Below are 27,158 nucleotides of genomic sequence, written 5' to 3'. Positions count from 1 at the left end.
TAAAATCCTTCCTCTTTCCAGGAAAAATAAAAATCTTAAGCAGCAACCTGAACATTTTCACCTCCCCTCTACAAGACAAATTTCTACAAGCGTAATGCAGCTTGGGGCAGAAGATGTTCTAGCAGCTTGACAGGATTTTCTAGGACAAGACAGGGAGAGTCTGTGCATCAGATGGGAATTGTGATAAATATATATGAGACTGAAGGAAGGGTAGAAGGGGGTAAGAAGGCAAATCTCTTCCAGAACACAAGATACTGAATATTCAGCTTCTATTGTACCTTTCAACTGCCACTGCTGATGGAGGCAATACCTCCTTTCCTGCGCAATTGAAGCTGATTTTCTACTCCTTAGCCCAGTTTATTCGGATTTTTCCATCACATATATGCCCAGCGTCCACAGCAGAGGCAGAGGGGAGTTCTTATCATAAATCACAAAGGATGGACTCCAGAGCTTCTTTTTCTGGGTTCTATCTGCTTTTCTTTTTCTCTGAATCTATCCTCTCGGCAACCACAGAAGCTCTTCTCTCCCCTACCTCATACCTCTTGCATACACATAACCCAGGACCATTGATAGTCTTTACTTGCTCTGAAATGAGACAGCTCTTCAATTTCCCCCTGCTGTCCCTCCCTCCACCTGACCACAGCAGCTCAGAGCAGACACCTGCCAGGCACACTGGTGCTGGGGCCTGAAACACTCTCACTCACTGAGGGAAGGAAGTCTTCTGTCCTACAATAAATACACCTCCTAAGGCAGAACTTAGTCAGTCATGCTATGGATACGTACAGTGCACCTCCAGTGTGTGTCCAGAAGTTCCCCTGGAATCAAGGAAAGGAATCAGTAAAATTATAGAATCAATAAAGGGAAGATTGGAAGCAAATGGCCAAATCTGCACATTAGGTTTCAATAGTCCTCAAATTTTATAGGTTTTACTTAGTAGTTTTTTATTTATGGCTGTAAAACTTGCTTTTGAAGGCTGGCAAAATAAAGTACTGTTCCACAGACTTCTCTGTCTCTCACATTAAGAGGACTAGAATCCAAACAAACATCTGCTGTGACAGGGAGACACATTTCCCTGTCTCAACCACAACCTTCTCTGTAACTACAGTCTTTCAAGCATAAGTAGATTGAGGCAAGATTACTGCTCCAGAGTCCAAAAGGGGAAAATATTTAAACACGAGGTTTTGCATGCAATTTTACATATAACTTTATTTCTGCAGGCATTACTAATAAAATTTAAACAGCACTTCCCAGAATTTGGCAGACATTTTTTGCCAAAAACCTTCAGTTTTGCAGCTACATCAAATTTCAGTTTTACATAGAAGATCATGGGCTATTTGGAGAAAAAAATTGAACTGGTAAAAAGAAACTATTCACTTTATTTACAAATCCAAAGATATGTGGTCTTTTCTCCCTTCCAACCATATTTCAACTGCCAAGATGGAATAACAGTATACTCTTTGGAACCTTTCTTCACTCAAGTACATATAATCATTACTGTCAGCCCATCAAGCTCCAGGTGAAAATAGATTCTATATAAACTCTTTCAAGTCACATTTGATTAGACCCTTTTCTGTATGAGTTTGACATGTTTTATTATTTCTTATCAAGGCTTCTGTGGTGGACTTCCCCAGAATAACTCCTGTACCTTAACTGACAAAACAAAATCTGACTTGCATTACAGAGAATGCAGTGCTGAAAATCTCCAGCCGAATATGGTAAATGAAAAGTGTGTACTCTACAATTCTCTTATTTGAATTGAAGCTTTATTTTGAGCAACATCAACCAAAGCCAGGATCACTTACCAGGCCAGGAGAGGATAGAAAGTAGCCTGTATCCTGGGTGGAGGTTGGATAGAATCTATGGAAAGATATAAGGATGTGATAACAGAAAGGAACATAGCCAGCAATAAATAAGAAATGTATATAGATTTCACCAGCTTTATGGTGCAGAGAGCAATTAAAAGAAAAAATTAATTATAAAAAATAAAACAAATTATAAAACCATGGCTGAAACTTGTAAATGTTTATTTAAGAATGTCAATAATCACAAAGATTACGAGACACAGCTGGAAGCTTTATGGGCCTTCTCTGTTAGGAATGGTTTTTGGAAAATAAATACCATGACAGATTTTTGCCTATTTCACTGGCTTTCTTGCCATCTTTTCCCTCTCTTCCTTAAATATATAAATAAAGAGAGGTAAAAGGTCTCTTGTAATGCATAACTAAAGTTGTCTTTTTGAGCAGTGAACTTCTTTGTGACTTTTCTTTTACACTGTAAAATGGTCAGGAAAAAAAGTGTATTTTTAATTCATTTTCCTCCTTCAGTGACCTAAATAATCTTGGTATATCTATCAATAGATAAGTCAAAGGCAAATTCTGCTGGCATATGATCAAACACTGCTTCTTTTCATTGTCACACAGGAAGTTGTTCTTTGAAAATTTTAAGTTTCTCCTGTTTCTGTTCATTTACCAAAATTTCAATAAAATTCTATTTTAACCCTATAAAACAACTTGAGTTGATATAGGGGAAATAATATGAGGGAAATGAAAATTTTTGTGCTCTTCTCCAGGCCATGTGAAAGAGTCCAGAGAAGAAATTCAATGTCTAATTGATCCAACAGCTCCCAGAAGTTATGCCTATTTCTTAACCTTGGAACTGTTTCAAGTTCACCAGCTTCTACATAAGTGTAACAAACAGGGCCATGCCTCTGCACTGGAAAACCTCTACATTTGATATTCTCCTTCAAAAATCCGGCATTCACAACACCACACTTGTATATGCTGGCCTGGCCACACCATTAAGAGCTTACAAAAAGGGCTGTCAACCAGACCTAAAAGGAGTTCTGTAGTATCCTCCTTCTCTGGAAGGATTGCACATACAGGCGTGAATACATCCAGAAGATTTGAAAATAACAATTGCTACAATGGGCCAGCAATTATGAGCTGTAAATGTGACTGTGTCACATGCAGTGTCACATGCTTATTACAGTTAAGCACTCTTGAAAACTCACATTTCAGAAATCCCTCTGCAGAGAGCTCATGTCTGAGACTGCACTAGAAAATGATGTGTCTCCTCAGGGATGCTGAAAAACTCACCACCAACCAGAAAGAGATCAGTCTTTCACCCACAAAGATCTGACCAATGAGCCTGGAAGAACAGCAGTGAAGCTTTATTTCAACCTGTCAACACGCCTTTCCACTATTAGCCAAACCTTTCTGAGACAATTTATGGGACTGGGAAACAAAAGGATCATTAGGTATGAAGAACAAACCAGGACACAGCCAGCAAGGGCCAGCTGCTCCCTAAGGGACAGGGAATTAGGAGCTGAGCACAACAGGAGCCAGGAGACAGGATAGGGACTGGCAGCTGGAGACAGCCTGGAACCCAGATCATCAACTAAATCCATGAAGCCAAGCTGGAAAGTCACAATTAGGATCAGGCCTGGTGATTATAAATGATGGCTTCTCTAGCTATTTCACAACATACCTATGCCAGTGGTAAATTGATGAGGTGATAGTAATCTCTATACCTAAGAACTTCGTCTACTGTGAACATTTCTTCGCACAAGTGAGGGTAATACAAAATTCCAATGCTGCTAAACATATTCAGATAGGCATATCTAAGTTAGTACAGCACTTTGGAACATGATTATAAAACATGATTATAAAAAAAAAAAAAAATGTTTGCACAGAATTATATAGCTACATAAGCCAAGTTTTCAATTTTATGGTTTATGCAATTATTTCCACTAAACACACTTCCAGGCAGGAGTTAGAGATATTTTAGAGATATGGCTCTGTGCTTTACAACTAATTTATCAATTTGTTTCTGTGTTAGATCAAGCTAAAATTTTATTCTCTGGAGCTGCAAATCAGTTTTGTTTAAACTTTCATAGCAGTACACACATAATACCAGCTGTCATAGATTTTAAACTGGATCTGTAGCCCTTAACAAAATGATTAGTCCCAATGGCTGATATTTTTTAGTTGGGGGTGGCTACAGGAAAGTTGGATAGAGATAACAAAACTAAAAGCAAACAAACTGTGTCAAAAATAATGGGGGAACATGAAGACTTTTTTATAATTTTGTTCTCATTTCAATATTATGAAGACTTTCTCAAAACCAGAGGAAGTCTGCAAAATTGCTCATTAAGTTGTGAGAGGAAATATTTTTTAGATACTCTGCAAGTGCTGGTAATTGAATGCTGTTTATAAAATTGCAAAAGATTCCTGCAATCAGTCATCAAAATATTCAAAAGAAGCTGAACATCAGAGAATAAGGGGAAAAGAGAGGCATGGAGTAGAACTGCCAAGAGTAGGAAGGTTATCTAACAAACTGTGAAGGCCTTGCTGGATATTTAAAGTTGGGGGCAGCCTTAGCTGAGTGACCATGAGATTGTGAAGTTCAGAATTGTGTGAGGAGGAAGCATGGCAGCAAGCAAGATACAATCATAGGCTTCAGAAAAAATAACTTTTGCCTCTTCTAGGATCTTCTTGGAAGAATCCCATGGGAGCTGGTTCGGCAGGGTAGAGGAGTCTGAAAGCTCGTTGATAGTCAAGAATTACTTTATCCAATCTCAGAAACAATTCTCTTGAGCCAAAAATAAACAAAGGGGGCAAGAGACCCATGTGGATGAATAAAGAACTCTTGTAATTACTGAAGAATAAGACATATAAAGGAGATGGAAGCAGGATCAGGTCACTTGAAATTAGTGTAGAGAGAGAGGTAGTCAGAGTAAGTAGAAATGAGATGAGGAAGGCCAAGGTCTATTTGTGATTCAATCTGGCCAAGGATGTCAAGGACAAGAGAAAGGGCTTTTTCAAGTACATCAACAGGAAAAGGAAAACAAAAGGTCATGTAGGGCCACTACTAAATGGAGGGGCATCCTGGTAATAGAGAACACAGAGAAGTCAGAGTTACTGAATGTCTTCTTCATGTTGGTCTTCACTAACAAGACAAGACCCCAGAGATCCTTACTCAGGAGCACAGGGTAAAGGAATGTTGGAAGGAAGACTTTTTCTTGAACAGTGAAAAAGAGAATGAGGGGTCTGGAGCATCTCACAAGTACAGGCTGAGGGAGTTGGGCCAGTTCAGTCTCAAGAAGAGACCACTGAGAGGGGACCTCATCAAAGTATACAAGTATCCAAAGGGAGGGTGCCAAGAGGAAGGAGCCAGGCTCTGCTTGGTGATGTCAAGCAATAGAACAAGATGAAGTGGGCAAAACTGATGCACAGGAAGATCCACCTGATATGAGGTGGATATATCCCTCCTTGCAATAGTGTCTCATCCATGAAACTTCAGAGTAAGTGGTGAACTTTTGCACTTTAGCCCTATTGTTAGTCTTTTATTCCTGTCTTCTAAACTTAGTCAATTGACCTATTTAGATATCCTATTTAGGGATAGATAAACTCCTTTCTTCTTTACTAAAGAGGGCACTTAGGGTGACTAGTTTAGCTGTCTACTCTACTGCCAATCAAAGGGCTAGACTGATTGCAACAAAGTTTCAGTATCCATATATTTTCTAAATATTTACTGTACATTTTTATCAATTTTAACCAAAACACTATATACAGCCTCCTTCACAGAAGGAGGTATGTAGTATTTCTTTACCCTGAACTGATTTTCTAGTTTGTTCACCTAAGTGATGTAAGTACCTAAGCAATGAAATACTGAATCCCAGGTACATAATAAATGTATCCTTGAATTATTTGCACTGCATTATTTTTTCCCCTTGGAATCATTATTTTCATATAATTAAAGGAATTAATCATCATGACATGAAAAACATGAAAATATTTGTGTACCTTCAGTCACACAGTGATGCAGATGGTATGAACTAGAATAATTAGCCCAAGAATACTCAATAGAATGTGGTAAGTCAGGATAATCTTGTCACCTGACGTCACTGGCCTGAGGTGAAGAAGTGACAGACTACTACACTGAAACCAACTGACTAGAGATGGTTTAGTGCCAGATTATTATTCTAAACAAGATATATAATGTATGCAGAACACTGTAAAGGCTCAGCAAGAACACAATGTATTCAGATATTACCAGCCTCAAAAGGCATGAACTATGACTTTCAGTGCTCAGGGAAAGGGAGTGAGGGTTTAAAGCAATAACCTCTGTACAATGAGTACTGCGTTTTTACATCATTAGCAAAAGCAAAATGAATGTTCTATTTGTATAAGCCTACAAATATTGAAAGAAATAGTGATGATATCATATCTGTCGAACTGGGTTGAATCATTCTATCTGATTTGAGAGTCTACACTGGATTTTCTGTTGCTAAAGCAACAGCTACGCTAGCTGTGAAATAAATGGAGAAAATAATACACAGACACTTCAAAACATTATGTACATTCTCATTCTTACTGTATGAAATATCCACAAATATATATTTGAGCTGATAATGCAAAAATATGTATGTATATGTATGTTGAGTATGCTTTGCCAAATCAACAGCAAATGCTTATGCTGTGAATGCATATGTACAGTAAACATGACTCTGAAACACTTTTAGCAAAATATTTATTAAGTAGTTGAATTTTTAGGATTAGAAACTACTTTGCAAAATTGTGCTAACTGAATATAATTGCTATTGATGTGATCCTGAGGAGCAACCAGGGATCGAGTAATCCTATATTGTATCTGTAGCATGTTTTCCAATTTAGACAAAGCCCAGATTTTTATTCCCACATAATAGTTCCATCTGAGGTAACAGACATGCACAAATGTTGTGCATCATGAGCAGGACTGTTGCTCCCCAAGGTCCATGCTGTCCAACTGCATAAAACAGGTGAGATTTGGGAGGAATTCTGGGAATGCCCATCCAATCGAGTAACATATCAATGACTGAAATAGCAAAGAATACTGCATTAGTGGAATCCAGAAGTGTTTTTACTAGAACCAAACACTTGGACCGTTTCACAACATGGAAAAACTTCTTTCACTGTGAAGGAATACAGTGCTGGGAATCGGGTCACCTTGTGGCTTTAAGAAGATTTCCAGCCCTAAAGAAGGGAAAAGGTTAGACAGGCACTGCTTGGAAAGGGAGTGTGACATCAGAGGGAACAAAGATGGAAGTGAATAAAGCTGACCAAGTAAAGGGAGCAAATTTTTCTGGAGGGCTAGAAAGTACTTCTTCCGTATTCTAAAAAAGTTTTGTTTTCTGTTGCTTTTTGGTTGGATAAAATAGTCTTGACCATCTGTTGGACTGCAAATAAAGCCTGAGAGATTTTGCATAACAAGGACATTGGTTTTCACTGTCCTAGATAGAAGGAGGAAAGAGCAATCTAATGCTAACTGCTGTTATCAAATACTTCCTAGAACCTCATATATGGTCAGAGGAACTTATTTTCATTCTCATTTTTCATTTACAGCTAATAAAGGCAGGAAAACTTTTGCCTTACTACTGAAGATTAGTATAGTGTTATGTAACAATCTGCTTTTGATTTCCAGTACTTTTGGGTGAGATCTAATTCTCTTGTCTAATACTGACAAATTGCTACCATCAGTGAGACAATTTCAGCAAAGATGTATATGAAAACCAGTTATGGGTTATATATACTATATAACCTACTACTTATATATAGTAGTAATATATAAGTAGCCTATACTACTAACTACTACTATTACTAGTAGTAACTACTATATACTACAGTAGAATACCTACTAACTACTTTTATATATACCATTTACAAACTGAAAAGTAAAACACATATTGATACATGAAATACAATACATAATGAAACAATCAGATGGAAAGTGATTTACACTTTTTAAAAATTGCCCATGCTACCCTCACTGTGATCTCTAATGTATTCATCTCTGTTAGAATCTTTGACCTCTCAGGTCTGCTGAAACAAATAAAAGAAACCTAGGATTATTATATATTATATCTATTATATATTATATTATATTATATTATATTATATTATATTATATTATATTATATTATATTATATTACATTATATTATATTATATTATATTATATTATATTATATTATATTATATTATATTATATTATATTATATTATATTATATTATATTATATTATATTATATTATATTATATTATATTATATTATATTATATTATATTATATTATATTATATTACATTATTATTATATATTAAGAGAAAATTAGGATTATTTAATACTTTTTTGTTTATATTTGCTGGCTTTTTTCCTTTAAAAACTAGACCTCAATAGAAATAAACTAGGATACTTCCCTGCTTGTTCACGAATTTTTGCCTATTTTGCAACAGTAAATCTCTAGCATTTGTTCTTGTTTAATTTAAAAGACTATTCCAGCTGCAAGAGCAGCTAGAATTTTATCAGTGAATGGCAAAACCTCTTCTACATTCTTGAAATCCTTGGGATGTGTCCTAAGGAGTGTTCAAACTATTTGAATTTCTCAACTTAAATCAAATTAATTCATAACAGTGTCAGTTTCCTTTCACAGTCCATGACAACAGTTTAGACTGACTAACATATGTGAATCCCTTCTTGCTTTCTGTCTCCTTCCCATTGCCTCAATAGGTAGTTGAGATATGGAAATGTTTTTTCCTAGTGTGATAATCACTAAATGAGAAGAACAGGAATTATGTGCAGAATGGGCAGAATGTGGCAGAAACAGTTTATTTCAATTCTACTGAGTTTCCTGCTTCAGCACCTATTGATGGTATCCAGTGTTAGTTTAGAACACCTTCTTAGAATCCAAGTCTAGTCTTTTTGGATGCCCAGTTTTACAGAAGTACAGTATCATAGAATCATTTAGGTTGGAGAAGACCCCGCGATCATTGAGTCCAAACTTTGATCCATCACCACTTTGGCAACTAGACCACAACACTGAGAGCAGTACCTCAATGTCTTTCTTGCAGTGATGGGTCCAAAACTGAACATAGCATTTGAAGAATTGTCTCACCATACTGAGTATATCACATTATATTATCACATACCATATTATATTAAATATGTAAGTGCTGAGTACAGGGGGATGGTCTCTGCACTGGTCCTGCAGGACATAGTTTGATACAGTATTTTGATATTTTGGTATCCTGCAAAATATTCCTAGAGAAATTTACACAGAAAAATTAATTTTAAAAGTAATTTATAACTCCATCACAGTAAAAGAAGCAAAGATGTGAATCTCTTTACCCTGGTAGCTTTCTTCCTGGGGTCTTCTCTACACAATGGAAGCTGAAATTTCTGTGACACACACATATACCCCCATTTAGTATTTATGTATTTAGTATTATGTATTTAGTATATATGTTAGTATTTAATGTGCTTCTTAAGACAGGAATTTAAGACAAATTTTAAAGAAAATTATCAAAAAGAAACTATTCTTGCTTTTTCTATTTTTACATATTTTTGTAAAACAAAACTAAACTAAAAATCACACATACAAACATACACACCAAAAATTCCCCAGCAAAGACTTGTGGCTTGATAAAAAATGTAACACCTTTCAGTCTTAAAGGCAAAATAATCATGGTAAAAAAAAATTTAGTAGTCTTATTAGAAAGAAGGGTACAAACTACATTTAGAATAACTGCAGTTTGGTATTTTATAATCTAATACAGTTATTTAACATAAACAGGATAAATTTGGAGTCACCATCATTCATGCTATCTTGCCCTTACAAAAAAAATGCAAGTGGTCACTTAAAAGTGAACATGGCATTTAAGAAACTAAACCATCAATAACACTGGAATCATAGTAGAGGCCAAAGCCCAGAAGAAATCAAGATTGTACTGTATAAGTTTATGCACAATACTGTAGGGAAAATTCAGTAGTTGGAAGAGTTTTCAACCAGAACTGAAAGCCCAGACTCTCCTGTAGAAATGAAAACAAGTGAAATACAGCTGGAGTGTGGGAAAATCACAGCGATACAGAGCAGCCGAGCTGGGGATGCACCTCTGGAGATCACTAGTCAAACTTCTGCTGCAGGCAGGATCACTAACAGCAGGCTCCCCGTGACCACCTCCAGTCAGACTTTGAACATCTCAAAAGCTGCCTACTTCTAGTGTTTGACCACCCTCACAGTAGAAAAAGTTTCCTTCTTCTATTCAAATAACATGTCTTGTACTTTAACTTGTGCCTGAAAAACAGCCTACAGATCTGCTCTAGAAGCTTCATTCCTTTTTCTAACTTGATGGGGGAAGAAAGTGGGATCTTTTTGGCAGGCGGTTCACTAAATTCACAAAATACCAAAAGGAGGATGGTACTGTCATGAGACTGTATTAAAAAGGCCTGAATAAAGCCTGAAGTGAAGCTGAATAATATGTCAGTGAGAGTGACTGTCTTTTACGACTTAAGTTAAAAGTTGGCAAGTGGCTGTTGTATGTGTAGGACCTCAGATGGGTCTCCTTTCCTTCTCTAGCCATTCCCATTAAGAAAGTAGAAGATTGCAATGACCATGAAACCCCCAGGAAAGACAAGGAGAAACCAGCTCTGCATAGTTTTGGTGCTAGAAAAAGAAGACAAGGAGCTAAATGGAGGCTATTTGCCTGAATTTTTTGAGGAATGGACTTGTGGGGAGATCCAGAGAAGGGGACAGGCCTCCTTTGAGTAACGAGTGTATCTGACAGCAATCTGTAGTGAGCTTTCAGACTTGATCATTTCTCCAGCCATCAACCTATCATTTCATGATCTATATTTGCATCTATATTTGCAAAAGAAAATACGCCTCTGTTGTTAAAAAAATTAAATGTCTCTGAAGAAAATAAAGTAGATATGGGAGAAAATTCTGAACATGCAGAAACATTTTTTTGCTGTGAGAGTGACCAAGAAAGGTTGCCAGAAAGGTGGTAGACTCTTCATCCTCGTAGATGTTCATAAGCCATCTGATATGGTCCTGAGAAACCTGCTTCTAGGTGGCACTGCTTGAACAGTGGAGGTAGACTTGATGACATCCAGAGGTTACTGCCAACCTCAACCACTTTGTGGTTCCAAATTTTTATGAATATAATTAGATCTCTAGAGAAGAATACTGAAGGTGTTGTGCTGACCCTCTTCCAATGTTCCACACTTCACTTAAGAATGAGTTTCAGGCAATTCCGGAGTTTGAAGTCAACATTTTGAGAGGAAAAGTCTCAATTAATTTCTTGAAAATTAACTCTTTTTGAAAGCCTGCAGGCTTCTTTTTTGCTGTGTCCAACAGCCCATGATTTTAATAGGACTATGCTCAAGGGCTGCACCAGGCTCTGTGTTTTGTTTAGTAGTTCCCAAAACTTGTGTCTTTCCCCAGGTGCCTGAAAACATGTGCTGGCTGAGTGGAGTGGATATATCTCCAGTTTTTCTCTACACAGAAGTAGAGTAAGTAGAGTAGGGAGTTTTGTTTTATTCTACACAGAAAATTTCAAACTTCTCTTCTTTAGGTACTGTTGCTGTAACTCACATTTTTTGCTGCTTGGTGGATTTGCAGATCTGAGGGTTGGTTGCTTTGTGAAGGCCCACACACCATACGTGAGCTGTGGCGGGGGAGAGAAGAAGACAGTGATGTCTGCTGCTTTCAGAGACTGTACAGCAGAACATCTTTAATTTCATGGACCCCCGTTCCCTGTGTCTGTGCAGCAGTGCCTGGCTATGGTTATGGAGAAGTGCTTTGCGGCAGAAACGCAATAAATATTATAGCGGGTCAGACTGAGCTCAAATGACCATAGTGCCATAATAAATTAGTGGAAGATATCAAGACAGCACTGGGGAAAACTCAGAAAAAAAACTTAGGAGGTTTTATGGTTGCATGTTTGCAACCACCCACTTCCAAAGACAAATGTCATCCATTCCAGGCAGCGGGGATAGTGCCATTCATTTGGACTGCTGTCACTAAGTGAGTTGAAGACTTCCCCTACCACATAGAGTCCTAGGCTGAAGGCAGCAGGGGAAAAAGGGGAAGAAGAAACTGATAAAGTATATAGAAGGACAGAACCTCTAAGATACTGCTTGAAATTTCAGCAATTTAGCACTAAAGGTAACACTAATAATTAAAGATTGACCTTGTTCACCTCAGTTTCCCAATGGTTTTAAATATGATAGAGGAATTGTTTATATTGCTTCCCTGCCATTATTAGTACACATCTTATTTGCTATATATTCTATTAGAAGAAGAGCCTAAATACCTCAGTCTAATTATTACTCATTCATGAATGCCTGCTTCATTGTTCTAAATACAAACATGCTCTTACAGAGGTAATAAAATTATCATCAGACTTTATTCAAAACAAATTTAAGAGCAGTCAACACTGAAGTCATCTAGAGCATATGTGAGTATGCAAGAACTGTTATATATACTGCTATGTATATATATATAATATATATACATATGTAATATAATATATATTATATAATATATATTATATATATAATTGTTACAGTTGTATTTGACATAGGAAAATGACTTCTTGATCTAAATAGTTTTGAACTTGCAAGGCTCATCCTCCACTGATTAAATTGCACAGATTGATAGACAGCAGAGAAGCAGTGTTGTTCAGTGTCAGATCTGGATCACAAAAAATCAGCTGCATTTCAGATAAGTAGCACCACAAGAAACAGCATTAAGACACAATCACCATGCTCAGGCACAAAGTCACTATCTATCTTGCAGACAAACTCCCTTTCTCACAGCAAAACATTTACTAACCTTCTTTCTGAGAAGAATATTGCACTGTACATTTCAAAACAGTTTTTCTAAAATGCATAAAATGAGTAATAGCCAAAACAGGCTTTTAATGGGTATAGTCATATATAGTACCAATACAAGCAAAATCAAATACAATTATTTTGAGTATTCATTTTTCTTCACTCTAGTTATATCCCATACTTTTAATGAATATATATTGATAACCTATTAGCTGGCAAAAGAATCCACATTGAACTTAAGCAAGATAATGCTGTCCAGGATTCCAGACTTTGTTCATAGGAAGCAATGTTTCACCACAAATGCAAGACAGACAGCTGAATATGAAAAAGCCAACAGAGCTGCTATGACAGGCAGATGCAAGTTCTGCTCCACCTATTCAGCACTCCATAGGGAGCCGCTGTAGTGAATGGAGGATGGATTGTGCTTACTGTTGTACAGAGATGTGTTTCTGAGGTCTCTCCTAACAGCAATTTGCTCATTCTTATGGATTCATGCCCCTACAGAGTTCATTGCTCCAGTTCTCTGTGTGTTAACCAGGAATGCAGTTCCATGTTTCAAAGGCAGAAAGCTCTAACAGTTTCAAGAGCATCTTGTCAGCTGGGAGACATGGCTCAAAGGACACCAGGAAAAAAATCATCTGAGGTAAACCTAATCTTGTCAAAATCTTGTGTGGAAACTCTGAAAATATAAATGTTTCATATAGACAAATGTCTATATGCAATATGAATACAACTTCTGCTTAACAGTCACCTAACAGTATGAAAAATGTTTTTTCTGGGTTTTTTTTTCCCACAGCAGGACACTAATGATTCTGCTCTTAGATGTATTTTGATAACAGCTGTATTTTGCTCAGGTTCTGGCTCAACAGGACCATTTAATTCCTCTGACACATTATCACTGACCTTATCAAAAAGCATAAGGATAGAATTTTTTTCTGGTAGAAAACTAGACCACAGGTGCAGGTCTGCATTATGTAAATATGCCTGTGATCAATGAAAAATGTGTATAACCCCCAAGTTACAGATGAAGAACAGTCAGTTTGATATCCTGCTTTTAATTCCCTATGGTAAGCAATTCCATTTCTCCCCATAGTAAGCCATACTTGACATACATAATTCTGCCTAAAATTTCAACTATTAACTAGCAAACTATAAACATATTTGTACCATAAAAGAAAGCTTTATGATTTAAATAAGCTCTACTGTACAATTTTCATCTCAGATCATAATGGTTATTTCAGTGTTTACTGTGCTTGCTGAGGGTAATTTCAGGGTAGCTGATCTCTGCTGAAAGGGTATGTCCTTTAAATAAGAAAGGATAGATTAATGTCAGAATAATATTATTGATTTAATGTGCTAAATACCTTCATGTATCCTGGTAGATATAATCTCATTTTTACAAGCATTTTAAAAGGTAGTCTGGTTTCTGTGTTGTAATGTACTAGCTTGTCTCCCGCTGGAACAGAGGATTTGTTACAGACTACTGACCTGAAACTTAATTCACAGAAGGAAGGAGAGCATGCTAGCTGAATCCCACACTCCTTTAAGTATATATTTCCATTTTTAGCTTGATCTTCATTTTCTGTCCTGCATTCTGAGAAGAAAAAAAAAATAAATAAGAGAGCAATAACATTCTAGTGACATGTCTTTGGTACTTCCAGGACATAATATCAGTAGCATAATGTAACCAGGTCATTTTGCTTTCTATATGCCACTACAGTGAAGGCCCTAAGGCACGTCTTGGCCTTTTCCACTGTTGGCTACACAAAGGCTTCCAGTTTTGATCTGCCACTTGCTAATCTTAGTTGACTAAAACCACAGCCAAATTCTCCTGAGAAACAGTTAGATTGCATTACTCAGTACATTACTCATAGTTTATATGACATTCACTTATTACACTGAACTGCAGCTAAGCATTGCACCTGATATATTTTAAGGGATTTAAATGATGCTGGTTGGCAGTCATGTAACTTCATCAGCTGTGACACAGCTGCTGTACACCTTTATGACCCCTTGGTATTTTATAATTTTTAATGTGTTCAGAGCTAGTCAACAGAAATGTAGTAATGTCATAATGCCATCTACAGGCCCTAAACAGTCCCAGTTTCACTCGATGACCCTGCCTTCCATATTCCACCAGACAACTAAAAGAAAGGGTTGGTAGAAAAAGAAATCATAACAAACCCTTCCAACTGTGAGTCAAATCATAAGTAATTCAAACAAATTTCTATATTAGAATTATTAATAATGAGTTTTCCCACCATCCTTCTAGTAATTTCTGCCTGGAACAATGCAGACATAGCTTTTCATGTAGTATTTATCAACTCTAAACCATGGCCTCAGTTAAGAAGTAAGATAATATATAAACAAGTGAGCTGTCCTGAATGTCACATTGAAGTTGCATTATTTTCAATCCTTAAAATCACTGCTAGGATGATGATCTACAGTGGTTGATATTCCTGCAATATAGATACATCCAACCTTTCTGATCCTGAACACCAGCCAGCAAACCTTCAAGTACCCAAGTGCCACAGGACAGGCATCACATATCCTAGGGAGCTGAGGGAAGAAGAGAGCTCCAACTGTGGTTCACAAAACATGACAACAGCTCCCAAGGGGTCCCACTGCTTCACTGGGGTATTGTCTCAACACAGCCTGCTGATTTACTCCCTCAAATTCAGATATTCAGACTACCCAGAAGTTCCCACACCAGCTCAGCTTCCCTGATAATCATTCGGCACAATCTCACGTACGGCTTGAACTTCTGAAGGTACACACACATCTTAAGACCCATCTTTGCCATCCTGTTAGGTTTGCCAGCAGATAGGATTTTGTACAACCACAGACATTGTTAAAGTTGACTGATGTTTTTGACTCTATTCTGTCAGGTTAAATGGGAAACAAATGAAAAAAACCTCACCAAAATACACACACCAAGCAAAAGGAAGAAAAAAAATGGCTGAAAAACAGAAACCACAGCCCAAAGGGATGGGTCATATGGCATGAGGTAATCCAGAATACAAAGAGAAAACCTTTGCCCTTGCAAATGTGACTTTTTCATGTTTTAGAGGTAGAAAATCAGAAATTGAGAGAAATGGCTGGCTTTGTCTACATTTCAGCTACTTGTGTTTCCCTTCACAGAGGATCTGTGAACAGTGAATCCAGAAACTTTGTTAATGCAAAATATACCAAGAAATTCAAGACTACAGATTTAGCTCATTCACATTTTGTATCTAACACACTTTTCAGTGTCTTGCTTCTTTTATTGGAATAAAAACCAATCTGCTTCTGGTAAGCAGATGTCCATCTCAGTCTGTGTGGGTTCCTCCCACCAGTTTCCCTTGGTCTCCTGAAAAGTGTTCTTCAGAGAGGCCAGGAGCCACTGAAATTACATGAGTGTTATATTCATGTTATGTAAGTTATAATCATATTAGTGTTATATTTATACACATGACCACTTGGAGCAACATCTGAAAATATTTCTTTCTTGTGTGAGTCCTAACACAGAAGGTGGAATGCCTCTTTATTATTTCTACAGAATCATCACATTAAAGAGATGGCTATGTACAAATAGTAATTAACAATCAGAATTGTTGACTCTTCTAATTCAAACCTGCAGACTACAGGAAGGGAGATGAGCTACATCTGTAAGAAGAGGAAGTGTCTTAAGCTTTTATGAGGCATCATTTTTTTCAGTTAATAATATTTTCAATTCTAGGACTTTCTGTGCTGCTTGAATAAAAGTACTTTTATTTAAAAATCATATTTTAAATGCTTTCACAAAAAAATTAGAGAAATGTCTCAGAAGAAGAGTCAGACTAACAGCTTGACAATAGACATCACAGTAGATTTAATTTTTGCACGCATTCTTACTGCAGCTCCTGTCAGGCAGCAAAGAAAAAGATATGCTATCTGAAGCTCTTGTACTTCACATTTGTTGCATGCAGCTATTATTTTACTTGGCTTTGATGTTTCACACAACTTTTAGAAGCAAAGAATCTGCTTTGACAACATGACATTTCCCATATGTTCCCTTAGTTGTATGAATGAGAAAACCTTGGCTAACCCTAATTAGCATTGGCACTGTTGTTTGTAATCTTTGCACTGTTTTTTCTACAACATTGTTTTAGTAACTTAGTTATGAAAGGTTCTGCTTATTGTGCAGAGGACCAGGAGCACCTTACTACTGAGGATACTTGACTTTAAATTGCTGGGGAGAGATGGTGGCTGAGTCCCACACCTTGGCTACCTGTCCACCTTTAACCAGGTGGAGGTTATGGAAGGTAATGGCCTGGGTGTGGGCAGGTGGGATTGCCTCCAGGTGAATTTCTCAATTCCACCGGCTTTGCTTTGTGGGCTGGAAGAGTTTTTTAAAAAAGCTGCTCAGCCAACAGATGGAGGAGAAGAGACTTACCTGAACTGGTTCACCTTTTGCCTCCAGTCATAGAAACTTCTTTTCTGCTTCAGATAAAAAAGTCATTTCCAGTGACTAAAAGGAACTTAATCTCCTACAGATAAAACGCAGTTAGTCCTAGCTTTTGTAAGTGTGACCTCTCCAACTGAATGGGAAAATATCTAACCTTTGCATATAATCTAGCATGCCAGAGATCATGTCTGACATATTGTGTGAGAACAATCTTCTTTCAGAGCTAGCCAGAGGAGAGTGTTATGCAGAGTGCTGTTTGTCACCTCAGGTGCCTTAAGCTCCCCAAGATTCAGAATCTGGCAAGATTTCAGAATGCAGCTCCCTACTTTGGTTACTGGGAGAAACTATACACCAGAGGCTTGTGCTGCCTCCCGTGGTGACCTGGTCAGGCTGGAGAAATGAGCAGACAGAACCCCGTCAAGTCTAACTAAGGAAAATGCTATGTCCTGAGTGAGGACAGGAACAGCCCTGGACACCAACATATGCTGGGGACAGGATGCCATTTCCCTTCTTTAAAGCAAGGACACACTGCTGGATCATGTTCAGCTTTTCCACCATGACCCCTTAGGGCCCTTCACTGCAGAGCTGATATCTAGCCAGCTGCCTCTAGCTTGTGCTGGAGCCTGGGCTTATTCCTCCCTAGGGGCAGGACTCAGCATCTCCCTGTATTGAACTTCACAGTGTTCCTGCCAGCCCATTTATCCAGCTTCTTGATGTCCCTTTGAACAGCAGCACACCCATCGAGTGTATTAGCCAGACATATTCCTTCTGATAAAGGTTCTTTTCTCCTTGTTTTACTTTCCAACTTATTTTCATTCTGTTTTTTAAAAAATAAATAAATAAATGAATCAGTCTCTCCTGCTTTAAGTGTTTGGAAATCAAGTTAAAACTTCCATGTTCTGGCATGCACTATATTCCTTATTGTTTTAAACCATGGATTTGATATGCACTGCTTCCAAATATGTGAAGGTTTGAAATTCTTCAAGACTCTGGACAAGTACTGAGTAACTAAGCCTATTATTGCAGATATGGGGTTCGAGCCAAGTGCTTTATCATTAGAATTCAGAACTGCTTCAGTGATACAAAAAAATACCCCACAAAATACATGGAGAAAAAGATAAAATGAGAACAACAACAGAAAGACCTCTTGCTGTGATTTTTTTCCCCTCTCTTGTCTTAATTCTATAAATTTAACTTTAAAAATAGCAAATGACTGAACAATTAAAAAAAAATAATTACACTATGATAAATAAAGGTCAAAATTTTAGGCAAAAGCATTTCTTTATGGAATTAGTAACTGTTTCCTCAATAACTGTAATAACTGGGCTATTTCCTCAATAGCCAATTATTTTCCCCTCTGATTCATTTTTTGACTATTTGTTCACAAATCCCTCCTCGGTTGAACATACCTTTCTTTACCTTCTTTTATTATATATTACTTTTCTAAAGATTATGTTAGTAACTTAAGTAATATATTTTCCTTTATCTATAAAGAATGCACATAGAGAAAGGTCAGTGTTATAAAGTTCTTCTTTCTTTCCCAGGATGTAAAACTTGTTCAGCGAAGATCCCTCTCTTCACCCCACATTTGCACACAAAAATATTTAACAGACTATTCATTTCATAACATTCGTTTCTAATCCATAATACAATATTTTTATTAGAACAAGGGATTTGGAACATACCCTGTGAATGTTACTTTTTCAGTCAATTGGTCATCTGGTCATCAGTTCATTCTTTTATAGATTCTTGTTTCCCTGTGTAGAAAAAAATGCACTTCTCACTTCTGTGTTTAGATGCACCAGCATAACAACCACAGCAATTGCAGAGAGGTTCCAAAGCCCTTTTGGTAAACATTTATTTCTAACAGCAAAAGTTTAGAACAATATCTATGATCAAAACTGATAGACATCCTTTGGTTTATTACTCCTTATTCACTAAGCGTAATTCACCAAGGCAACTCTGCTACTAGATCCATACAGGTATTTCATGAGATCTCCACAATCCTTCTGTCTGTGTCATTATTTTGACCAATTTTTGAATCAATTAATGCCCTCCAATTATTTTTCTCTGAGAATAAAATGTTCCTCTGGAGTCTCTTTCAAATGAGTGTTTGACACTTCTATTTTCCCTTCTTTTTCAAAGTTATCTTTCATTCAGGTTCAGTTAAGAAAATCTCCCTATTCTTTCATGTGTATATTCTACACAGAGTGTCTGTAGGAGTTTCAGGTATGAAACACACCCTTCAGCCAAGTTGAACTCATCTGGTAAAGACCTGAATTTGTAGTCATGCCCTCTAGCTCTAGGTATAAAATAATCTCCTTCAAACAGCAATTCTTTATTTTCTCCCATTTTCTATGTTCCTAAAAAAGGCTTGAGTAGCATAAAGCATCTGTGTCCCATTTGAAGGAAATAGAAGCCAACATACTTGCAGTTAGAAATATGTCCTTCTGAACAAGCAATCATTTTGGAGTCACATTCTTCCACCACTTTTTACCTTGTTCTAACAATTCAACACATGGTCCCAACCCTCTATAAAAGTTTGTCATTTATTGCACGATATGGGGGAAAAAATTAATCTGAAATTAAATATTCTTTATTTCTGAAAATAGACAAAAACCTAAGGGTGGACATTTTAAAAGCTTTGTACTTCCCAGATAGATTTAGGTTCCTTACATATGTTGTACTCTAGTAACAGTGTGTCCTACTATTTGTCTCCTTCCAAGTTTCCAACATACTTTTGTTCCATCCAGCACAATACTCCCATTTTTCTATTTAAGCTTCCAGCTTGCATGCAGAAAGTTGTGTATCAGGCCTTGAATTTCTTTCTAACCCTATTTGTATATGGCACTTCATTTATTCCATCGATTAAACATTGTCTTGTATTATTAGTCTTTATCTGTCCTATTTTTTCATTAGGACTGTAGAATTTTAGTGATTTTATCCACAGTGGATGGGCTCTAGAGAGCTCTGTTATTTTACACGTGTTTGCTTTCCTCTGTCTTAAAAGGTCACACTTGACCTTGACCTAGCAGCAGCTTGGTTCCCTTCCAGCAAAGTCAAAAACACAGTGCTTTGGAGAAGGTTTTTAGAAACAGGATTCTCAGTCCCTCTTCCAGCACATGAGCACATCAGATGCAATTAAAAGAAAAAAAAATAAAAGATATAAGAATATATAATGTAAATATAGTGAATACCTTGTCACCAGATATTACTCCTGTTAAGAGTATACCTGTGCTCAGGAAGAGTGAGGACAAATTCATGAAATATTAACATTTTGAAGTTTCCTATACATATGGAAATCATGTCCAGCTCAGAAATTCCCTGAATTACAAATACATGGGGCTATTATCATACATATAATGCACATGATACTGTAATAGGAATAAACTAAAATAAAAATACTGTAATAGGAACTAAACCTTTTTGTAAAGTTAGAGAACTTTTTCTGAATGTGTCAGAGTGCTTTATATGCCACTTTTAACCTAGGAGACCAATCTGTATCACTCTCAGCATTTTATAGGTAACTCAAGAAGTAGGGAAAAAAGGAGAGTCAGGAAGAATGAGCAAAAGGAATGAAACTGTGGTTCACTTGTGGTTGTGTGAGCAGAAGAAGGGCACTCAAATTTGTAGACTAAATGGTAGCCCTTGCCCTTAGTGGAGATTCTTTTTCCACCAGTACACAGAATGAGGGGGATCCTCTTGACTTCTCTTCCCCTTGAAGATTGTAGTCACAATTCTTCAACTCCTTTGCACATCTTACACAGTAAAGGTTCAGGAGGAAACAATGACTTCAGGTTAGTAGCTGCAACACCATAGTACAGGAAAAAAGCAAACAGAAAACTTCTATTGAGATACTTCTATTTCTAGCATAACAGATATAAGAAGTCATTCATTCTGTCTGGAGGCAGACCTCAGCTATATCTAATTCAAGATATTTCCCTGCAGTACGGTCCAGAGAAGAGAGATAAGTCTGAACACAGGGATACAGAACATGGTCTATGTACAACATGAAAGGACTGAATCAATCTAAGGAAAAAATAACTAACTTCAACTACATAAATGGTTGGCACAAAGAGGAGCAAACGTTTTTTTCTATGATCACAACAAGACATGAAAAAGTAAATTTATATTGCCATGAAGCACTTTTTGGTTAGGAAATAAGAAATCACTTTTAAGTCTAAATGCAATTAAATTGTTGAATCAATTATATAGGAAGGAGAAGGAAGTTCCATCAGAAACTTTTAACACAAAGATGTCATAAATAACAGTCTTGTAATAGGATACTTTGAGTGACCTCATAAGACCTCTTCTAAACCCCTTTTTTCTTTTTTATTCTTCTACTATAGGCTGAAGAGAATGAAGCATTCAGATACAATGATAGGAATATTACATAAAATAGATAAGTGGAGATTGCTTTTGAGAATATCACAACCACCACACAAGTATATCACAATCATTCTGCTAAAAAATCTATGTACTAGAAACCAGTGGTTTGAATGAAAACTAACCAAAACACAGGATTAATCTTTGGCTACTCATATTCTGAATGTTGAAAAAGGAATTAATTATTCTGTCATTTATCTTAAATGTCACAGGAGTGTAGTATATAGACTTAAAGATGAAGTATGGATGTGATTATACTGATATTTTATTTTATAAGGTGTCCACACATTGTACTTTAACATACCAGTAGTCCAACTCACGCAAGAGAAGTTCAGTTCTTTATCTGTTCATATTAAAGTCTCATCATCATCATCATCATCATCATCATCATCATCATCATCGATTTTCTTTTTAAATTGCAGCAAACTGACAGAAATTACCATGTCTAAAAATGATTTTCTTATTTCAGTCCTGTTATTCTTCCAACATTTATTTTTGTGTTACTACAATTGGTTCCTTAGTTACTGCAACACCATCCTACAGTATATTTTGTGGTAAAATTACTTTACAGTTTTTCTCATGAAGGAGATGTGCCTAGGCTTGAAAACCAGTGCTTCCAGAAAGCAAAATAAATGATCATCTCCTATATTGATTTTTCAATAAGTGCAAAATTTAAAATTTTTAACTATATGTAGTCCAGTTTTATTCCTTTATATGTTTTCTTTCTCTGATAAGGCTCTACCCATATTTATAGCCATGCAAGTTAAAAATTAATATTAAAATAAGAGTATAGTTGAAATAGAAGGAGTATCATTAAAACTAAAATATATGATTTGATCCAGGAAAATGCTAAAAGTTCTGATTTTATCATATATGCCACTTGAGCTCTATTGACTCACAAAACAAGTAACTGCTGTTCCACGTAGCAACAATTGCAATAGGAGCTTTTAAAATATATATGTTGTGTGTACCTGAATAATTCATATCTTTTAATTTAGTTTGCGTATAAGCAACAAAGAGAGAGAAAGAACAAAGTAGGGATCTTAATTTTGCACAACAGAAAGATTCTGAGCCAACCAATGCAAAAGGTAGGCAAATTTGACTATGTCAAGGAGAGGAACCAAATTCTACTTGAACTTTCACACTTTTCTTATTTCTAGAAGGAAAGCACTTGTCTTTTACACAGAGAGAATAAGACATCTTCGGTAGCTATTCAGTTCTCTTTAAATAATATTCAACCTTTTTTTAAGAAAGAATGACCCTAGGTCATTAGTATCAACAGCACAGTATGGAACAGGGAGTAAATATTTTTTCAGTATCAGAGATAAAGAAAACATCTGTGAAGGCTAAATCTTCTCAGAAAGTGTTATGTATAAGGAGTTGTTTAGCATTGAAGACATGGGAGTGAGATTTAAGCATACCATGTCTTGTCAGTCTCCACTGTGCCTCCCACAGTCAATGGAAGGGTATATGCTGATCATTTTTCAGCAAACTTAGCAGTCTCCATGACTTTATTCTTCAAAATATTTGCATTTTATAGGTGAAGGTAGCCTTTGGGTCTGCCCCTCACTGGAATATCTTGAGATATCTTATTGTGTCTGAGCATGATTATGGAGGTTTTATATTATTTATATTTATATTTATATTTATATTTATATTTATATTTATATTTATATTTATATTTATATTTATATTTATATTTATATTTATATTTATATTTATATTTATATTTATATTATAGTGTTTAACTGAATAACATTAATGATGACTGGCCAGATTGCCTTGCTCTGTGCCCTCCATTACTTGCAATCAACTTGTTGACTTAACATGATGAAGGTTTACTTTATTTCATGTCTAGTGGCCATGATGCCAAAACCAATGGTATTCAGACAGAGATACCTGAGCCCACACCATCTGCTGTCAGCTCTCTGAAGTGAGTTAGAGCTGTAATTGACCTGGGTATTATAGCAGATGTATTCTTTGGCTTTTAAAATAACTCCAGCTCTGTGCAAACCACTAGCAAAGTCATTTACAAAATCACAATAATCCACAGTGGGTATTTATTCCTCCTTGGGCATATCTGCTGGAGCAGAGATTTTCAGTTCCTCATAATTCTGTAGGCAGTCATTCACTTAATTTCACTTGACTTTTACATCCTGAAGAGTATGTCCTTGGCTCAGGACTCAGGAGCACACGATGAGCTGCATGCCTTCACTCTTCATCCATGGAGTGATGACACTCTCTGGTCCTGTTCCACCCCACCTTACTGCTCACATACGGGCACAGGCTCGCCTTTCCACTTCAAGCTGATAATAAGGTGTGTTCATAATTAGCATGGCAGTAACTTCATGTGTTAAGTGTAGCAAAACACTTTGTGATCTTCTCAGAGTGCAAGCAGGTTGGACATGTATCTGCCAACCTAATGTTAGAAGGGTCAGCTATAGATCTGTGCACCTGTATCTCATTCTACTTCAGAATCAAACTTATTTGAGAACTGTATATCTGAGAACTGAACACAAAAGGTAGGTGTTTATCTCTCCCTCTTTCCTCTGTGTGTGATACAGTATTGTCTGTAATTGTATACTCTCAAGAAAGTGGAGTAAACATACATCAGTTATTTTCTTTAATACAAGAGGTACTGAAACCCGGGAGTGATTTTCCATCTCTAAGTACATTACTATAGCTCCTCTTTGGCTGCCTCTCATTTCAAGGGCAGCATGTTAGAAGGATTCTGGGCTTTTATTGATTGTTGTTTTCACAATTAGCCACTGTAATAGAATGAAGTGGGACCGTGTCTTGTTTGGACTTGTACATAGGGGAAATATAAAGACAAAACCAAACTAAAAAGATCTCACTGTCAGAGGTTGAGAGGATTTTGGATTGTTTTGAGCCCTTGGAGGGAAGGGAGAAAAGAAAAGGCAGAAACGATGTTATTGTAATTTTGAGTTGGTGTCCTTGGATGATTGTGAAAAGTGCATTGCTGGGGGTGGATTTCGATAATAGTGTTTACTGTTAGTGTCTCAAGAGGCTGCATCTACATTATAAAGAAGATACATTTGAAATAGTATCATTTATATGGCTGGATCATTCAGTAACACAAACAGCAGAAATAATATTAAACATCCAGTTTCATGAAAATGCACACTCGTAAGTCTCATACAGCTCTTTGAGTCTTTCACCAAGAGACTTCCAGTCACGTGAAAGCCGTGTGCATTTCTAGCCAAGTACCCTCCTGCTGTCAGGGAGAGTTTGGAATGTTTACAGTGTGGTCATTAAAAATATTCTTTATATGAACCTCAGAGCAAACTAGAGATTAATTCACTGGGATTAACCACTTATTTTTCATAATTAGCAATTTTTAAGACAGTGTATGATGAAGGGGTTCCATCATAACTCCTGATATTTCATTATAAAGATGTGAATAAAGAAAGTTACTTATCTCAAGTAATAGCCTCAAAGATGCACAGAGATTTTTTTTCTGACTATTCATGTAAAATTTTTTTCTTTTAAAATTATTAGTAGTCTGACAGGACCCATTATAATTGTCTGCCCTATTTTTCTTATGTTTTTTTAGGTTAGTCTTCCTCTACATATTAAAAGCACCTTTCAAGCATTTATTGCTTAAAGTATGCTGAACTTCAATTACATTGACTCATGTGTTGATATTTTTGTTTAAAATAGTAAGATCCTTTTTATCATGGGAGTATAGTGCTCTTTTTTTTTTTTTTTTTTATTTCTCAAGAACTGGGTGTTATAAACTTAAATAATGCAAATTATTTTTTCATTCAAAAGGAATTCAAATGAAAATGAACTGTTGACATGGCTCTTGTTTACAGTACGGACTGACTGGTTGAATTTAAAGCTGTATTTTATTAACATGGATACTAGTAGGTACATCTACTAATTTTATATCTGTAAAATAATTAGCCATAGGAAGTACTGTAATTTTTTGCTTTGAATCTAGCAGTGTATTCTACCTCTTCTTAAAAAAATATGTTCTAATGTAAAGAAAATAAATGGTTAATGTAAGAAACATATCCATTTGAGCCCCATGAAATCAGCACAAACCTCCTTCAGAAGTCTGAAGGAGCAATATAATTTTATTTACATAGAGTGTACCTTTCTACATTTCCAGCCTTGGCAAATATGACAGGCAAAGGTAGCATTCACATGAGTGAATGTGTGTTTGAAGACATGCACATGCATGTTCTTTGTAGGCTGTTATAGCCCTCCAGATTTTAAGATGCTGGAAAAAATAAGGGCAAAATGTCTCAGAGAAAACCAGTTTTATAAGGCTTGCTATGATTCACTGTATCTGTCCCACTTAGAGAGGGCTGGCAGTTGAGCAAAGTTAAAACATAAGGAATATTGTTTTGCAGGTGTTATTTCTGCATGCTTAGATAATTTAGAATGATCCTTCCTTATTTTTCTTCTCTCTTGTGTTTTTTTTCCTAGTGGCTACCCAGCTACTTTGAGAGAGGACAGGTAGGAATGTCATTCAGAGAAAATGAGTAAGCAACTGCAGAAATGCCAGGCAAGTACTTCTTGTAAAAATCATTAGTGGGCCAAGAAAACAAGCAGTGGAGATATTGAGGTGAAATTATGTTTTTTTCCATTCACCCACCACATCACCACGTGTTTTGGAAGACAAGCACTAGTTTTGTGTCTTAGTGCTCTGTCTGGAAGCAGGCACACAGCAACAATTTTTGCAATCATTTCTGGATGCATGTCACCTTAGTCACTCACTTCTAAGCCTGCTCATTACTTTTAATGTTGCTGAATCTTTTCTCTAAAGCAGTGTGACATGCACAGTTGAATAAAGACCATAATTTCTCTTTGAAAATCCACTGGCATGAATGAAGTTAATGATTTTAGTCTGGCACTTCAGATGCAAGGTAGATGAAATGAAGTTTTTTATCCGATATTTTATGGCTTTGCATTTCAGATATGCATCTAATTAATGTTAATGAATTAGACAATTTTTTGGTATAATGGAAAATTTCAAGGATCATCTAAAATTTTCCAAAATAACATAACTATGCGAAATTTGTTTAAATTTCATATATAATCACACTGATTGTGCAACTTACATAACTGCATCACATGATACCAATAGCACATGAATCAGAAAACTTAGAAACTTTCTTACTTCTTATAAAACTTGTAATATGTGTCAGCTGTAAATTACCCCCAAAAATATTCTCTCCTTCACAGGAGGCATAAAGAGTACAATGTTCCACTTCTTCTGCTCCCCTGGATCTGTGGGTCATGACATCTCTGTTTCACTAGTGTCTCTATTAAAGACTCTTTAGCATGCCTCCTGCAGTGTTGTTAGTAGACCTTGACATTATTACAATGAATATCATCCCCCAGTCTTCTTCCGTGGGAGAGCATTTCTGAGGTGAGCAACTCTTCCCTTCATTTCAGTCTCCTTCCTTCCTTTCAGCTGTGTTCCTATATGTCATTGTCTTGTTGTCAACCTTGGCTTTTGGTCAGGCTTTGAAGATGTGTGTGAAATACAGACCAGGAGAAAACACTGGTCTAGGAACAGCTACAAAAAGAATAGGTATGTCTATGGAGGCAGGAAGGGAGAGTCTGTGCCAAAAATAATTATTCTTACCAGGTGTAAGGACCCAAACAAGTAACTTCTTCCTACTGTGCTTCTCAGACAGCAGCTGCTAGGAAATTGATGCTCCAG

The 27,158-nt window shown here is 36.5% G+C and overlaps 1 long non-coding RNA gene across 2 annotated transcripts; it reads right to left on the bottom strand.

The window, feature by feature from the left end:
• Positions 1 to 205: 205 nt before the first annotated feature.
• Positions 206 to 27,158, bottom strand: LOC147654256 (uncharacterized). 2 transcript variants are annotated; one of them, XR_015284794.1, is made up of 6 exons: positions 27,081 to 27,158; positions 18,760 to 18,831; positions 17,063 to 17,106; positions 14,137 to 14,242; positions 1,803 to 1,857; positions 206 to 815 (listed from the first exon to the last, which is right to left on the bottom strand). It is a non-coding gene; the product is annotated as an uncharacterized LOC147654256 (long non-coding RNA). The 2 variants fall into 2 exon arrangements; XR_015284795.1 differs by lacking the exon at positions 17,063 to 17,106.

Source organism: Cyanistes caeruleus, chromosome 3, assembly GCF_971803275.1.
Source record: "Cyanistes caeruleus chromosome 3, bCyaCae1.hap1.1, whole genome shotgun sequence".
Lineage (NCBI taxonomy): Eukaryota > Metazoa > Chordata > Aves > Passeriformes > Paridae > Cyanistes > Cyanistes caeruleus.
Note: the sequence above shows the minus strand (reverse complement) of the source record. Positions and strands in the feature narration are given on the sequence as shown.